Source organism: Myotis nattereri, assembly GCF_964212035.1.
Source record: "Myotis nattereri genome assembly, chromosome: X".
Taxonomy (NCBI): Eukaryota; Metazoa; Chordata; class Mammalia; order Chiroptera; family Vespertilionidae; genus Myotis; species Myotis nattereri.
The window spans coordinates 36,694,973-36,713,791 of record NC_138078.1 but is presented as its reverse complement, the minus strand read 5'-3'; positions in this window follow the sequence as shown (position 1 = coordinate 36,713,791).

Here is an 18,819-nt window from a genome sequence, read left to right as displayed (position 1 = left end):
TTACACAGTCAGAAATAACTGAGCAATAGTTCTTTGTGACCCAGTGGCTATGAAGATTCAATATTCTATTTTTTCTAGAAAAACTAACAATTCCATTTTTATGTGAAATCTTTCAATTTTTAATTCGTGACAAAGGATTTACACTAAAAAGGCATGAAGACCATATAAAATATTTCTGCAGACCACGTTCTGCCTGTCAAATACTAGTTTGCAGTCTCTGAATTGGTAGACCCCAAGGTTCATTCCAGCCACTTTTGTTTATGGATTTTTTACATTAAAGTTTAGATTCAATAAAATGGAAGGAAATACCATATTTTGGGGCATTGTCACATGGTAAAATGGCTAAAAAGTATGTATGTTTGAATTGGACAGCTTGGTTTTGCCTAAGAAGTGTATTATCTTGAGCAAATTACATAACCTTTCTGTACTTCAGTTTCACCTTCTATAAAATAGTAATAAAAACAGTAATTATATTATAGTGTTTTGAAGATTGAGATGTTACATGTAAACCACTTAAAAGAGTACCTGGCTCATAATAAGTGTTTAGTATTTAGCTATTATTAACATGAAAAAAGCATTTGTGATCAACCATTTTGCCAATTGAATGTAGGATGAATGAAAGACAAGGAGATGAGCTAGGAGGCTTACTAATGTGAACGATGACTATAAAAATGGAAGTAAAATACCAGACATGAGAAACATTATAAAAAGGGAATAGACTGTCAAACCTCAGAGGGAAAGCAGGGGAGGGTGTGAGTTTCGGGGGGGAGATCAATCAATGAACTCATATATGCATAACCCATAGACACAGACAATAGGGTGGTGAAGGCCTGAAGGGGAGAAGAGGAGAGAGCAATTGGGGAAAAGGGGGTCATATGTAATACTTTAAACAATAAAGATAAATAAATAAACAAACAAACAAACAAATAAATAAATAAATAAAGGCAGACATGTGTCAAGTACCCTAAAGTACTTTGCATGTATTAACTCTGTTACTTCCAAAACAACTCTATGAACTTAAATTATGATTATTATATCCATTTTACAGATGAAAACTATGAGGGTGCATGAAGGTAACTTTCTGAAGGTAACGAAAATAAATGGTACAGTTGAGTTTTGAACCTTACAAAAAAAGGGGGGGGAGAAATGTTAAGATTTGATGATTGAATGTATGGATGTTACATAGTTTTAAATTCTAAGCAGTTTCACTTTTCATAGTTGATGTGTTTCTTGTTATTTGGGGGGAATTTATTTACCTTGAAATTGGTGTCTTTGTGTCTGACATGCCTTTTGTTAATGAAAATGCTTCTGAAATTTAATCTGTCTTTTTTTAAAAGGCCACTTTGAATGAAAAACTAAAATAAAACAAAAACAGGACCAGGATTAGGTTTAATTATCATGTTTTCATTATAAATGAGGCTCCGATTGTCATTAAATTTCAGGCTAATTTTAACAAATGAAGATTGTTTTATTTAGACTATTACACTTATATATGCATGATAAAACTGTTGAATTTCATGACTGATGTAATGGATCTCGTATTACCTGCCAGATGTTACTATGTCTTTTCAATATTTGATAGGACTATACTCCCCACAACCCTGCTCAGTTTTCTTGTTGATTTGATCTTTTTGCCCTTGGACTCTTTCTCCATTGGGAACAGATCCTTATTTTGTTTACTCAGAGACATGTCCCTGACCTTCTCTTCTTTGACCATCACTCTGTGGATCAGTTCTAATTTCTCTCTTTTAATGTTCTTTTCGTCATCAGCTTTGTTTATGCACCTAGTCCCATGACCACTGTCCACATGTCAACTTGAACCTATAATTTACGGAATATAACTTTTATTTAAACTCATGTTGACTATTAACACAAAAACTATGATACAAGAATAACTAAGTGTAAAGATATGATTTTTTTTAAATTAAATCTTTATTGTTCAGATTATTACATTTGTTCCTCTTTTTTTCCCCCATAACTCCCCTCCTCCCAGTTCCCGCCCCACCATCCGCCCTCACTCCCCACCCACTGTCCTCATCCATAGGTGCACGATTTTTGTCCAGTCTCTTCCCGCATCTCCCACACCCCTTTCCCCCCCCAAGAATAGTCAGTCCATTCCCTTTCTATGTCCCTGATTCTATTATAATCACCAGTTCATTCTGTTCATCGGATTATTTATTCACTTGATTCTTAGATTCACTTGTTGATAGATGCATATTTGTTGTTCATAATTTGTATCTTTACCTTTTTCTTCTTCTTCCTCTTCTTAAAGGATACCTTTCAGCATTTCATATAATCCTGGTTTGGTGGTGATGAACTCCTTTAGCTTTTCCTTATCTGTGAAGCTCTTTATCTGACCTTCAATTCTGAATGATAGCTTTGCTGGATAAAGTAATCTTGGTTGTAGGTTCTTGGTATTCATCACTTTGAATATTTCTTGCCACTCCCTTCTGGCCTGCAAAGTTTCTGTTGAGAAATCAGCTGACAGTCGTATGGGTATTCCCTTGTAGGTAACTGAGTTTCTTTCTCTTGCTGTTTTTAAGATTCTCTCTTTATCTTTTGCTCTTGGCATTTTAATTATGATGTGTCTTGGTGTGGTCCTCTTTGGATTCCTTTTGTTTGGGGTTCTCCGCGCTTCTTGGACTTGTAAGTCCATTTCTTTCACCAGGTGGGGGAAGTTTTCTGTCATTATTTCTTCAAATAGGTTTTCAATATCTTGCTCTCTCTCATCTTCTGGCACCCCTATAATTCTGATGTTGGTACACCTGAAGCTGTCCCAGAGGCTCCTTACACTATCCTCGCATTTTTGGATTCTTTTTTCATTTTGCTTTTCCGGTTGGGTGTTTTTTGCTTCCTCGCATTTCAAATCATTGACTTGATTCTTGCGCTCCTCTGTTCTGCTGTTGGGAGTCTGTATAATATTCTTTATTTCAGTCAGCGTATGCTTAATTTCTAGTTGGTTCCCCAATATAACATCGAGGGTCTCATTAGTTTTCTTGTAGATCTCATTAAGTTTATCGGCGGCTTCTAAACAGTTCTTGAGAGACCTTAAAAGTGTGGTTCTGAACTCTAGATCTTCCATTGACAATTTTGTCCTGTTTCTTTGTCTCCGCATTTTGTTATGCTTTCTTGGTGCACCCCCTAGTGGTCTTTGTTCGTGGTCTTATAGTTAAATCTTGATTGTTGTAGCTAATTCCAGGGAGGGTTTGACCTCCAGGCCAAGTGGCTATGAGAATCAGCTGTGTCAGCAGTGAGAGAATTTCTGTCCTCTAGGGAGGTGCTAATCTGACGTTTGCCTGAGGCTATCAGGCAAATGTCTGTGTGCAGGGCTTAGGCAGGGCGGGTCGCACAGGATCAACAGGGTGGGCCGGAGAGAGCAGTTATGGCGGCTCTCAGTCCTGTCCCCAGGGGCTCTGCCTCTCTGAGTCCCAGCACCCGCTGCAAAGCTCGGAGAGAAAGCTGCACTCGCTCTGACGGAAGCCAGGCAGTCCCGCTTCTCCCGTTTGCGTCTGGGTCCCTAAAGACTCGCCCGGATCTGGAGCTCAGAGTCTGCGACTCCCTACCGATTGAAAACGCCCACCGCGCCCTCCGCCGCCAGCCCGCTCCGCGCGCGCACTCCGCACCTCAGAATTTGACTTCAGCACTGCGCCTCCTCTGAGTGTCCGTATGCGTTTCTCTTTCCTCCTAGTTGTAGGACTTCCACTCAGCCAGCGTTCCAGTGGTTTTGGGTGATGTCCGTTCTGTCTTTTAGTTTCACTTTTGAAGTAGTTGTTCAAAGCAGCAAACTCCAGCGTTAACCTATGCCGCCATCTTGGTTCTCCGTCTGTAAAGATATGATTTTAAGAAAGGTAACATCAAGGCAAGGAATGAGGGAGAGAGTAAAAGGGCTAATCTTAGGAAGAAAGAAAGAGATACTAAAGACAAGCTCACAGAGATTGAAACTCATGAAGGATGACTAGAAGTAGAGGGAGAGACAATAGTATTTTTTTCTTTTCTTACATAACTTGCATTATAATTTGTGATGATGTTAAACTGAATGCTCTCTGAAAATATGGACCCTGTCTTGGACATCTTTGTGTCTCTTAGATTTCCTAGCAATTTATAGTGCAAAAAATAGTGCTTAGTAAATGTTTGGCAAATAAATGAAAACCTTGGCCCTGGCCAGGTAACTCTGATAGAGTATCGTCCGGATATGCCAAGGTTGCAGGTTAGATATACCCTGTCAGGGCACATATACTAATCAACCAACGGATGCATACATAAGTGGAATAACCAGTCTCTCTATCTCTCTCTCTCAATACATTTTAAAAAGTGTATTTTAAATAAATGAAAAACTCAAAGTTTCTGCTCTTATACTTCTCTTGGTGGCAAAACTTACCCATTGGAAGGAGTTTTAGCACAACTCTATTTTAGTTGATCATAAAATAAAGTACTATTTGTTAAGTAATTATTAAGTAACAACTGTGGAGTAAGAACTTCACAATTATTATCTCATTTAATTCTTTTTCCTTTTTATTTAACTTATTGGGAAGACACTGGTTAACAAAATTATACAGGTTTCAGGTACACAATTCTAAAACACATCATTTGTACACTGTATTGTATGTTCACTACCCCTACCATATGATTTCACTCATATTTGGAATCTATTGAATAAAATGAACAAACAAAATAGAGACAGACTCATTTAATTCTTTTTTGAAATTATATTTAAGATTTTTGTACACCCCAGTGACCAGAAATCACATAACCTAATATGTGATCATCCCAATAAGTCCCACACCCTCCAGCATCATGCCTAGTTATTAGAATTATACCCTATGCTCTACTTTACATCCCCATAACCATTCTATAGCAACCAATTTGTACTTCTTAATGCCTTCACCTTTTTCACTCATCCTAACCCCTCTCCTATCTGGCAAACAACAAAAAGTTTTCTGTATCTATGAATCTGTTTCTGCTCTGCTTGTTCGTTTTGTTTGTAGATTCAATTGTTGATAGCTATGTATCTATTACCATTTATTGTTAATATTATTGATTTTTTCTTCTTCTTAAATAAGACCCTTTAACATTTCATATAATATTGGTTTGATTGTGGTAAACTCCTTTAGCTTTTTCTTGTCTGTGAAACTATCTGTCTTTCAATTCTAAATTATAGCTTTGCAGGGTAGTGTATTTTGGTTGTAGGTCCTTGCTTTTTATCACTTTGACTATTTCTTGCCACTCCCTTCTGGCCTACAAAGTTTCTGTTGATAAATCATCTCTCTTATGGGAACTCCCCTGTAGGTAACTAACTGCTTTTGTCTTGCTGCTTTTAAGATTCTCTCTTTACCTTTAACCTTTTGTATTTTAATTATGTGTCTTGGTGTTGGACCCTTTGAATTCATCTTGTTTGGGACTCTCTACACTTCTTGGTCTTGTATGTCTGCTCCTTTCACAAGTTAGGAATGTTTTCTGTCATTATTTTTCAGATAAAATTTCAATTTCTTGCTCTTTCTCTTCGCCTTCCAGCATCCCCATGATGTGAATATTGGTACACTTGAAGTTATCCCAGAGGCTCCTAACACTATCCTAATTTATTTTTATTTTTTTAGTTTTGCTCTTTTGATTTGGTGTTTTTTACTTTTTTTTAAAGCAAGTAATAGTATTTAATATTAGATTTAGTTCCCTCTGATAAAATAGAATACAATGATATCTATAACATAGGAGGAAATTTACAATGAGACATATCAACTCAGGCAGCTGAAGGATAAATACATGTTACCAATAGCATTTAATATGCAGTAACTCATGGGGAAACAAAAGGGACATGGTGATATCACCAGGACTCCATCAAACAGAAAAGTAGAATCATTTTTCCTACAGAATATAAAGGCTCCTCAAGGCTTGAGATATCAGTCTTCCAGCAGAGGAGGTGACAGGGGGAGGAGTTACAGCCTTTTCAGAATTCAATCATGAGCATTAAACCCATAAATTTGTTCTCATTTCCAAATAATGCTTGGCTCTCCTAGAAGAGTCAACATATATGAAGTGTCTAAGATGAAATTTACACTTTGGAAATATAGTGCTCCGGGAAACCCAGAATTTGCCACCTGAGTCTTGGTTTTCAAAGTCCTTTGTGAAGATAATTCTGACCACTTAGTCACATAGTGTCTCTCAAAGAGGCCCTACTGGTCCTCTAGGAGAATCCAGAAGGAGCAGAGCTCTGCTGTGGCTCCTAGGTCTGCATATGCTGAATGGGGCCCAGTGCCCTCAGCTGAGCCCTAACCATCCACTGGCAGCTCCAGCCATCTCCTGCCCAGGGAAGAGGCACAGGATCCCAGGGCACCCTCCTAGGAAGGGCTCTGGGCTTCTCCTCCATCTCCCTCTGGACCCAAAGGCCCTGGTAGTGGGGCTGGGATGAGCCACTCTTCAGCAGGGAAGACATAGGCAGCCTGGGTGGCCATGGCATAGTTGGTCTGCACCTGGGCATGCAAATGCCCCCACAGCTGGGCAAGCAGGGCATAGTGCTCCCAGCTCAGTGGGGCAGGAGCCTGCTGGTGCTGCATCTGGACGATGTTGTGATAAGTGGCCTCAGACATGGTGCACAGGGAAGTCACCAGGCTTTTCCATAGCACAGGTGGCTGGACTCCCAAGGGCCTGGATCTGGGCTGCTTCCTGTGCCCAGGGCACTTCCTCTGGGCTCTGCTGGGGCAGGCGTGCCCAGTCTCTTGGCTGCAGCTGCTGTGGCCAACATCAGGGCTCTTTTCTCTCTTCTACAAAACCACACTGCACTCCTCTCCCAGAGAGGGCTCTGCTCTATCGCAGGGGCTGTTACTGAAGCCTCTTTTCCTCTTTCTGGAGCTCTCCTGACTCAAGCAGCTTTCTGCTTCTCCTCTTTGGGTGCTGGTTTCTGTTAAATGGGAAGAAGTCTTGACTTTTTCTTCTAGTGGTTTCTCCTCCAGATCTGAGCTTCTTTCTTCTAAGGAATTGTTTTGGAGGGGAGGCTGGTCAGTGGGGCTTTGCATGGAGGGGATGAGGAGATCTTGGTTTTCTGTTCCTGAATACATCTCACAGCCCAAATGAAAGACCCTTCCTCCTGGCATCTGTCCAGAATCAGAAGTCGTGTTTTTTACTTTTTTATATTCCAAACTAGAGGCTTGGTGCACAAAAATTTGTGCACTTGGGGGATCCCTCAGCCCTGCCCGTGCTCTCTCACAGTCTGGGACCCCTCAGGGGATGTCCACCTGCTGGCTTAGGCCCGCTCCCAGGGGGATCAGGCCTAAGCTGGCAGTCAGACATCCTTTTGGCAGCCCAGGAGCCCTCGGGGGATGTCCACTTGCCAGCGGGGAGCAGGCCTAAGCTGCAGTCAGACATCCTTAGCGCTGCTGAGGAGGCGGGAGAGGCTCCCACCACCACCGCTGTACTGGCAGCCATCAGCCTGGCTTGTGGCTGAGCAGAGCTCCCCCTGTGGAAGTGCACTGACCACCAGGATGCAGCTCCTGCATTGAGTGTCTGCCCCCTGGTGGTCAGTGTGTCATAGTGACCAGTCATTCCCAGTTGTTCTGCTCTTAGGGTCAATTTGCATATTACCTGCTTATTATATAGGATTGCTGATTTGTTTCTCAACCTCATCTATTCTATGTTCTATGTTGATTCCCTATAAAGTAATTATTCGTAATTTCAGTTAGTATTGCTTTCATTTCTAACTGGTTCTTTTTTATGCTCATGAGGCCCTCACTAAGTTCTTTGAGCATCCTTATAACCAATGTTTTCAACTCCACATCTAGTAGACTGCTTATCTCCATTTTATTCTTTTTCTGGAGTTTTGTTCTGATGTTTTCTTTAGTCTATGTTTCTTTGTCTCCTCATTTTGGCTGCCTCCCTGCATTTGTTTCTATGTATTAGGTAGAACTTCTATGTCTCCCAGGCTTTGTAACATGGCCTAATGTAGTAGGTGTTCTATAAGGTCCAGTGGCACAGCCTCCCCAATCACCCCACCGTGGCCAGACTCATTTAATTATTATAACATTTCTGTGAGTTAAGGAATAATATTATTCCCAAGTGAATTGCCTGATGTCACACAATTAATAAATGATGGTATTATCAACCCATTTTAATTTGACTCCATAGCCTTTCCTCTTAGTAGTTACTTCTTAAACTTCTTTCCTGAATATTCTCTTAGATTTTAGACCAACAACTAGATGTAAATATTTCTACAAAAGTTTCTATATGTTTTGCAGACATAAACATTACCAGTAACCTTATAAAATATATTGAAATTAAGATTATCGTAATAACCCAGCTGGCATGGCTCATGGTTTGGCATCGACCTATGAACCAGGATGTCATGGTTTGATTCCAGGTCAGGGCATATGCCTGGGTTGTGGCCTCAATCCCCACTGTGGGATGTGTAGGAGGGAGCCTATCAATGAGTCTCTCCCATTATTGATATTTCTATTTCTCACTCCCTTCCTCTTTAAAGTCAATAAAATATATATTATACAAATATTATAATAATAAAACATTCTTTGTTTACTGGTTTTTGTATAAACTTTTAAGAACAAATTATTCAAAAAATTTTATTAACCAGACATTGGAATAAGCTGGTTTAGATATGCTGTAGACAGATTTTTTAAAAAGAGGTGAAAAGATAAAATATAAAGTATAGAAGTTTTCGAAGTAATGAGGGGTATTAGGTCTGTGGTGAAAGCACAGGTGGCTGGCACTTCAGCTAAGTTACCACCAGATGTTAGCTTTTTACTTACCATACATGAGTAAGTGGAATATGTCAGTTTGCTTTTCTTTCTTTGTTGGCTGTATTATCTTACATAATGTAGACATGTTTCTTTTTGAAGAGGTACTCAATATCAAAATTTCTTAATTTTGTTTTTGTCATAAACTCCTTTGAAGATCTAATGAAAACTGTGGACCTTCTTTTCAAATGCACTTTTATGCCAAATTTTGCATACAAATTCAGAAACTTCCCAGATCCCCTCAATACCACATGTAGATCTTGAGCTAAGACTTTATTAGGGTAATGGTTCCCACTTCATATGGCTAACAGGATAAAGGGAACTAGTTGAGAAAGAGAATGAAGGAAAAAATAATAGCAACCCCCCCATTTCAAAACACAAACTCCAGAAATAGCATTATGCACAATGCACCTACTAAAAATTTTCCCCAGGTTCTAAAGATAAACTCAATGATTAGTTGGCTACTGATGTAGCTAGTAAGAACATTTACTGAAATAAGTTTCTGTGCATTAAAATAATATTATGCCATATTAGCAGTTGCAATATGTTGGTGAATTTTTAACAACCAGATCTCAGTGATATGAGGATAGCACAGTGAGAAGGAAGTCCTAATTTGTAGTGTTTTCTGATTTACATGGTGTAAGCACTCTAATTACAGCCCATATTAAGCTACCAATTAGCAGTCACTGAAAATACAAACACATGTAGTAGTCCCTCCTTATGACAGGTGGTATGTTCTAAGAACCACAGTGGATACCTGAAACTGTATATAGTAAAACTCTCTCTCTCTCTCTCTCTCTCTCTCTCTCTCTATATATATATATATATATATATATATATATATATATATATATATATTATTTCTTTTTTTGATTAATTAAATCTTTATTATTCAGATTATTACAGTTGTTCCTCTTTCCCCCCCCCATAACTCCCCTCCACCCAGTTCCCACCCCACCCTCCTTCCTCACTACCCACCCACTGTCCTCATCCATAGGTGCACGATTTTTGTCCAGTCTCTTCCCGCATCCCCCTCACCCCTTTCCCCCCCAAGAATAGTCAGTCCACTCCCTTTATATGCCCCTGATTCTATTATAATCACCAGTTCATTCTGTTCATCAGATTATTCACTTGATTTTCAGATTCACTTGTTGATAGATGTATATTTGTTGTTCATAATTTGTATCTTTACCTTTTTCTTCTTCTTCCTCTTCTTAAAGGATACCTTTCAGCATTTCATATAATACTGGTTTGGCGGTGATGAACTCCTTTAGCTTTTTCTTATCTGTGAAGCTCTTTATCTGACCTTAAATTCTGAATGATAGCTTTGCTGGATAAAGTAATCTTGGTTGTAGGTTCTTGGCATTTGTCACTTTGACTTTTCTTGCCACTCCCTTCTGGCCTGCAAAGTTTCTGTTGAGAAATCAGCTGACAGTAGTATGGGTACTCCCTTGTAGGTAACTGAGTTTCTTTCTCTTGCTGCTTTTAAGATTCTCTCTTTGTCTTTTGCTCTTGGCATTTTAATTAATATGTGTCTTGGTGTGGTCCTCTTTGGAATCCCTTTGTTTGGGGTTCTCTGCGCTTCCTGGACTTGTAAGTCTATTTCTTTCACCAGGTAGGGGAAGTTTTCTGTCATTATTTCTTCAAATAGGTTTTCAATATCTTGCTCTCTCTCTTCTTCTGGCACGCCTATAATTCGGATGTTGGTACACTTGAAGCTGTCCCAGAGGCTCCTTATACTATCTTCGTATTTTCGGATTCTTTTTTCATTTTGTTTTTCTGGTTGGGTGTTTTTTGCTTCTTCGTATTTCAAATCTTTGACTTGCTTCTTGCGCTCCTCTGGTCTGCTGTTGGGTGTCTGTATAATATTCTTTATTTCAGTCAGTGTATGCTTAATTTCTAGTTGGTCCTTTATCACAACCTCGAGGGTCTCATTAGATTTCTTGTAGGTCTCATTAAGTTTGTTGGTAGTTTCTAGAAAATTCTTGAAATACCTTATAATTGTGGTTTTGAACTCTATATCCAGTAGTTTGCTTTCCTCCATTTCTGTCATTTGTGTCCTTTTTCTTTGTCTCCACATTTTTTATACTTCCCTGTGTTGATAAAGTGGTTTTCTGTGATAAGTGTCCTCTAGGACCCAGTGGTTCAGCCTCCCCAATTACCTGAGGAGGACACTCTTGGTGCACTCCCTTGTGGTCTTTGTGCACAGTCTTGTTGTAGTTACGCCTTGATTGTTGTAGATATCACTGGGAGGAATTGACCTCCAGGCCAATTGGCTGTGAGAATCAGCTGTGTCTGCAGTGGGAGAACTTCTGTGCTGGAGACACCCCTCCGGAACAAGACTTGCTTCAATGGGGCTTTGGTGCTCACTGAGTCTGCCCCCTGAGTGTGTCCTTTATGGTTCCATGAAGCTGCAAACTGGATGGTCCCACTCTGACCTCTGGGTACACTTATATATTATTTCTTATGCATACATACCTATGATGAAGTTTAATTTATAAATTAGGCAGGGTAAGAGATTAACAACAATAACATAATAAGATAGAACAAATATAACAATATACTGTAATAAACATTGTGGGGATGTAATATCTCTCTCTGTCTCTTTTTCTCTCTCTCTCTATCTCATTGTACTGCAGTACCTTATGGCTTCTTTTTTGGCATATCCGAATTGCCAGCATTACTATTCCTGTGCATTGGGGCCATTATTTAGTACATTAAAGGTTACTTGAATACAAGCATTGTGATACTGCAGCAGTCAATCTAATAACCCAGATGACTAGTGGTTAGTGTATGTAGTGTGAATATACTGGACAGAAGGATGATTCATGTCCAATGCAGAATAGAGAAGAATGGCAAGAGATTTCATTACACTACTCAGAAGAGCACACAACTTAAAAATTATGAATTGTTTATTAAATTGTTCATTTGCAATTTTCCACTTAATATTTTCAGAACATGGTTGAGCATGGGTAACTGAAACTACAGAAATTGAAACCGAGAATAAGAGGGTATTTTAATTACTTATTTTATCCAAAATACAGATAAATAAATATAAATAACCTTAAGGCATAGTTAGTAAAATGTAATAAAATAATGAGAAATTAATGATCTTTGAGTATTAATTATTTCTGTTTTTAATAAGATTTACTTAATTTTAACTTTTGTAATTTAGTTTAAAATTTTTCATTAAATTTATTGGGGTGACATTGGTTAATAAAATTATATGAGTTTTAATTTATGAGATCCAAGATGGCAGTGGAGTCTATGGAAGTTACATTGACCTTCTCCCAGTACCAAACTGGACTTAAAACTGAAATGTAGACCAATCAACCTGAGTCTTCAACCAATTGAAGACTAGCTGAAGAGAAGTATTATAACCAAGGATTTACGGAAGAAGCTACATCGAGATTTGTAGGATGGCAGAGACACAAAAAGGGCTGGTCCTGCACCAGTGTGTGGCAGTGAGAATTTGGAGGGATATCTCAGCTCTGAAAGTTCACTCTGAGGAGTGTGGGGTCTCAACCTCCCAACAGGCTTCTCAAATAAGAGCACCAAATCTGGAAGAGGCATCCACATAACACATGGCTGTGAAAATCAGTGGGGACTCTTTCTGCAAAGGAAAGGCTGGAGTTTCCTAGAAATTCTGGCACCCTCTTAAAGGGCCAATACACAAAATCTTGTTCATATAGTAACTACTGGTCTTCAGTGGAAGGAGGGTTGCCCAGAGTGGAATAGAGTCATGTGAAAGAGACTGGGTCTTGTATGGCTATGGGGGGAGAAAGCCGAGGACAGCTGCCAGAGTTACTGTGCTGAGTCCCTCTCCTACACTTTATTTATTTATTTATTTATATTGCTTAAAGTATTACAAAGGGTATTACATATGTCTCCTTTTTTCCCCCGCCATTGACAATCCCCTGGCCTCCCCTACCCCCCAGTGTCTAATGTCCATTGGTTATGCTTATATGCATGCATATAAGTCCTTCGGTTGATCTCATACTGGCCTCCCACCCTTCTACCCCCTCCCCTCCCCGGACTTATTGCTGCAGTTTGACAGTCTGTTTGAGGCAGCTCTGCCTCTGTATCTATTTTTGTTCATAAGGTTATGATGGTCTTTATTATCCATGAATGAGTGAGATCATGTGGTATTTTTCCTTCATTGACTGGCTTATTTCACTTACCATAATGCTCTCCAGTTCCATCCATGCTGTTGCAAATGGTAAGAGTTCCTTCTTTTTTACAGAAGCATAGTATTCCATCATGTAGATGTACAATAGTTTTCTAATCCATTCATCCACTGATGGGCACTTAAGCTGTTTCCAGATCTTAGCTATGGTGAATTGTGCTGCTATGAACATAGGGGTGCATATATCCTTTCTGATTGGTGTTTCTGGTTTCTTGGGATATATTCCTAGAAGTGGGATCACAGGGTCAAATGGGAGTTCCATTTTCAGTTTTTTGAGGAAACTCCATACTGTCTTCCATAGTGGCTGCACCAGTCTGCATTCCCACCAGCAGTGCAAGAGTGTTCCTTTTTCTCCACATCCTCTCCAGCACTTGTCGTTTGTTGATTTATTGATGATAGCCATTCTGACAGGTGTGAGGTGGTACCTCATTGTTGTTTTGATTTGCATCTCTCAGATGATTAGTGACTTTGAGCATGTTTTCATATGTCTCTTGGCTTTCTGAATGTCCTCTTTTGAAAAGTGTCTGCTTAGATCAGCTGTGGGCAAACTATGGCCCGCGGGACGTTCGGCCCGTTTGAAATGAATAAAACTAAGAATAAAAAGACCGTACCCTTTTATGTAATGATGTTTACTTTGAATTTATATTAGTTCACACAAACACTACATCCATGCTTTTGTTGCAGCCCTCCGGTCCAGTTTAAGAACCCATTGTGGCCCTCGAGTCAAAAAGTTTGCCCACCCCTGGCTTAGATCCTTTGCCCATTTTTTGATTGAATTGTTTTTTTTTTTGTTTTGTTTTGTTTGTTTTGTTTTGTTTGTTTTTTTATTTATTTCTCAACTGTCTTTTTATTATTATTAGTTGAGATATTACAAATGTGTCCTCATCCCCCCCATTAACCCCCAACCTCCCCCCCCACACACACACAAACTCATGCTCCCATCCCCCTGTTGTCCATGTCCATTGGTTTGGCTTATATACATGTATACAAGTCCTTTGGTTGATCTCTTACCCTTACCCCCGCCCTCCCCTACTTTCCTTCTGGGGATTGATAGCCTGATCGCTGTTTCTCAGTCTCCAAAATTTATAGGGAACTCATACAACTTAACAAAAGGAAGATAAACAATCCAATCAAAAAATGGGCAAAGGACCTAAATAGACACCTTTCAAAACAGGACATTCAGAAAGCCAAGAGACATATGAAAACATGCTCAAAGTCACTAATCATCCGAGAGATGCAAATCAAAACAACAATGAGGTACCATCTCACACCTGTCCGACTGGCTATCATCAACAAATCAACAAAGGACAAGTGCTGGAGAGGATGTGGAGAAAAAGGAACACTCGTGCACTGCTGGTGGGAATGCAGACTGGTGCAGCCACTATGGAAGACAGTATGGAGTTTCCTCAAAAAACTGAAAATGGAACTCCCATTTGACCCTGTGATCCCACTTCTAGGAATATATCCCAAGAAACCAGAAACACCAATCAGAAAGGATATATGCACCCCTATGTTCATAGCAGCACAATTCACCATAGCTAAGATCTGGAAACAGCCTAAGTGCCCATCAGTAGATGAATGGATTAGAAAACTATGGTATATCTACACGATGGAATACTATGCTGCTCTAAAAAGGAAGGAACTCTTACCATTTGCAACGGCATGGATGGAACTGGAGAGCATTATGCTAAGTGAAATAAGCCAGTCAATGAAGGAAAAATACCACATGATCTCACTCATTCATGGATAATAGAGACCATTATAAACTTTTGAACAATAATAGATACAGAGGCAGAGCTGCCTCAAACAGATTGTCAAACTGCAGCGGGAAGGCCGGGGAGGGTTGGGGGGCAGGAGGTAGGAGGGTAAGAGATCAACCGAAGGACTTATATGCATGCATATAAGCATAACCAATGGACATAAGACACTGGGGGATAGGGGAGGCTAGGGGACTGTCTAGGGCGGGGGGATAAATTGGACACATATGTAATACCCTTTGTAATACTTTAAGCAATAAATTAAAAAAATATATAATAAACAAAAATTTAAGAATAAAATAAAAAACACAAGAAAAAATGGTAGTAAATCATCTAACTCTACAACTCAAAGAATTAGAAAGAGAGCAACAAGAAAACCCCAGAGTGAGCAGAAGGAAGGAGATAATAAAGATTAGAAGAGCGTCGGCCTGCGGACTGAAAGGTCCCAGGTTCAATTCCGGTCAAGGGCATGTACCTGGGTTGCGGGCATATCCCCAGTAGGAGATGTGCAGGTAGCAGCTGATCGATGTTTCTCTCTCATCGATGTTTCTAACTCTCTATCTCTCTCCCTTCCTCTCTGTAAAAAAAAAAAAAATCAATAAAGATTAGAGCAGAAATTGCCCTGACTGGTTTGGCTCAGTGGATTATTAGAGCAGAAATAAATGACATAGAGACCAAAAAAAACAATACAAAAAATCAATGAAACCAAGAGCTGGTTCTTTGAAAGGATAAACAAGATTGACAAACCTCTAGCCAGACTCACCAAGAAGCAAAGAGAGAGGACCCAAATAAACAAAATCAGAAACGATAGAGGCGAAATAACAACAGACCCCACAGAAATACAAATGATTGTTAAAAAATACTATGGACAGCTCTACTCCAACAAACTAGACAACCTGGAGGAAATGGACAAATTCCTAGAAAACTACAACATTCCAAAACTCAATCAGGAAGAATCTAAAAATCTCAACAGGCCAATAACTATGGAAGAAATTGAAGCAGTCATTAAAAAGCTTCCATCAAACAAAAGCCCAGGACCAGATGGCTTCACAGGGGAGTTTTACAAAACATTCAAGGAAGAAGTAAAACCTATCCTCTTGTTTTTTTTGAGATAGTCCTGTAGAGCTATAAACTTCCCTCTCAGGACTGCTTTCTTTTTTTTCTTTTTTTTTAAATTAAATCTTTATTCAGATTATTACATTTTTTCCTCTTTCCCCCCCCCCATAACTCCCCTCCTCCCAGTTCCCGCCCCACCCTCTGCCCTCATTCCCCACCCACTGTCCTCATCCATAGGTGCACGATTTTTGTCCAGTCTCTTCCCGCATCTCCCACACCCCTTTCCCCCCCCAAGAATAGTCAGTCCATTCCCTTTCTATGTCCCTGATTCTATTATGATCACCAGATTATTTATTCACTTGATTTTCAGATTCACTTGTTGATAGATGCATATTTGTTGTTCATAATTTGTATCTTTACCTTTTTCTTCTTCTTCCTCTTCTTAAAGGATACCTTTCAGCATTTCATATAATCCTGGTTTGGTGGTGATGAACTCCTTTAGCTTTTCCTTATCTGTGAAGCTCTTTATCTGTCCTTCAGTTCTGAATGATAGGTTTGCTGGATAAAGTAATCTTGGTTGTAGGTTCTTGGTATTCATCACTTTGAATATTTCTTGCCACTCCCTCCTGGCCTGCAAAGTTTTCGTTGAGAAATCAGCTGACAGTCGTATGGGTATTCCCTTGTAGGTAACTGGGTTTCTTTCTCTTGCTGCTTTTAAGATTCTCTCTTTGTCTTTTCCTCTTGGCATTTTAATTATGATGTGTCTTGGTGTGGTCCTCTTTGGATTCCTTTTGTTTGGGGTTCTCTGCGCTTCCTGGACCTGTAAGTCTATTTCTTTCACCAGGTGGGGGAAGTTTTCTGTCATTATTTCTTCAAATAGGTTTTCAATATCTTGATCTCTCTCATCTTCTGGCACCCCTATAATTCTGATGTTGGTACGCTTGAAGCTGTCCCAGAGGCTCCTTACACTATCTTCGTATTTTCGGATTCTTTTTTCATTTTGCTTTTCCGGTTGGGTGTTTTTTGCTTCTTCGCATTTCAAATCTTTGACTTGATTCTTGCGCTCCTCTGGTCTGATGTTGGGTGTCTGTATAATATTCTTTATTTCAGTCAGTGTATGCTTAATTTCTAGTTGGTTCTTTATCACAACATCGAGGGTCTCATTAGATTTCTTGAGGATCTCAGTACATTTATCGGCGGTCTCACCAGTCTTTTCGAGGGCCTTACTAAGTTTATCGGCAGCTTCTAGACAGTTCTTGAGAGACCTTAAAAGTGTGGTTTTGAGCTCTATATCTTCCATTTCTGACATTTGCGTCCTGTTTCTTTGTCTCCGCATTTTTTTATCTTTTCTTGGTGCACCCCCTAGTGGTCTTTGTGCGCAGTCTTGTTGTAATTAAGCCTTGATTGTTGTCGGCAATACCAGGGGTGATTTGACCTCCAGGCTAACTGGCTATCAGGACTGCTTTCATTGTGTCCCATAGGTTTTGAATTGTTGTGTTTTCATTGTCATTAGTTTCCAGGATGTTCTTAATTTCTTCCTTGATCTCATTGGTAACCCAATCAATATTTAATAACATGCTATTCAGCTTCCAGGTGTTTGAGTATTTTGGATTGTTTTTATTGTAGTTTATTTCTAATATTATGCCATCTAATATTATGTATGAGAAGATGCTTGGTATGATTTCAATGTTCTTGAATTTGGGGAGACTTTGTGACCCAATATGTGGTCTATTTTTGAATATGTCCTATGAGCACTTGAGTAGAATATATATTCCGTGGCTTTGGGGTGAAGTGTTCTGAAAATATCAATTAAGTCCATCTGATCTAGTGAGTTATTTAGGATTGCTGTTTCTTTGCTGATTGTTTGTCTAGAGGATTTATCCAGTGCTGTCAGTGGTGTATTAAAGTCCCCTACTATGATTGTATTGTTGTCAATTTCTCCTTTGATATCTTCCAGGAGTTTTTTTTTTTTTAATGTATTTGGGTGCTCCTGCATTGGGTGCATATATGTTTATCAGGGTTATATCTTCTTGTTGTATTGATCCCTTTAGTATTATGAAGTGGTCTTTCTTATCTCTTGTTATGGCCTTCACTTTGAGGTCTATTTTGTCTGATATAAGTATTGCTTCCCCAGCTTTCTTTTCCTTTCCATTTGCCTGAAAGATATTTTTCCATCCCTCCACTTTCAGTCTGTGTGAGTCCTTTCTTCTGAGGTGGGTCTCTTGTAGACAGCAAATGTATGGGTCATGTTTTTCTATCCATTCAGCCACTCGATGTCTTTTGGTTGGAGCATTTAGTCCGTTTACGTTTAAAGTTATTATTGAAAGTTACTTGTTTGTAGCCATTTCTTTTTTGTGTGTGGTTATTTTCTTTCTGAGCTTTTTATTTCTTCTTTTTACACCAGTCCCTTTAGCATTTCTTGGATTGCTGGCATGGTGATGATAAACTCCCTTAGCCTTTTTTTTTGTCTGTGAAGCTTCTTATTTCCCCTTCAAGTTTGAATGATAGCCTTGCTGGATAGAGTATTCTTGGATTCAGTCCTTTGCTTTGCCTCACTTTGTAAATTTCTGTCCATTCTTTTCTGGCCTGATGTGTTTCTGATGAGAAATCATTTGATAATCTAATGGGAGATCCCTTGTATGTAACTTTCCGTCTCTCTCTTGCAGCCTGTAAGATTCTCTCTTTGTCCTGAACATTTGCCATGGTAATTATGATGTGTCTTGGTGTGGGTCTTTTCGGGTTCACCTTGTTTGGGACTCTCTGGGCTTGTGTGACTTTTTTCTTCCTTACCTCAGGGAAGTTCTCAGATATTATTTTCTTGCCTCTCCTACACTTTAGATGCCATCTTTTTTGGATACATCAAGTCCCTCTATGCAACATCAATTTGGGGGAATGCAATAGCCCCACCTTCCTGATTCCCTGTAGCCTGCCCTGCAAAGCTTAAGTCCTGAGGAGGAGTCAGCTGCCTGGGTCCAGGGTGTACAGATCCAGCTAAACTCAGAGGGTGTCAGAGATTGAGTTATCTGGCCCTGGAGCAGGGGCCATTCTCCCCCCCGCCCCCCCCCCCCGCCCCGCACTTCCCTGG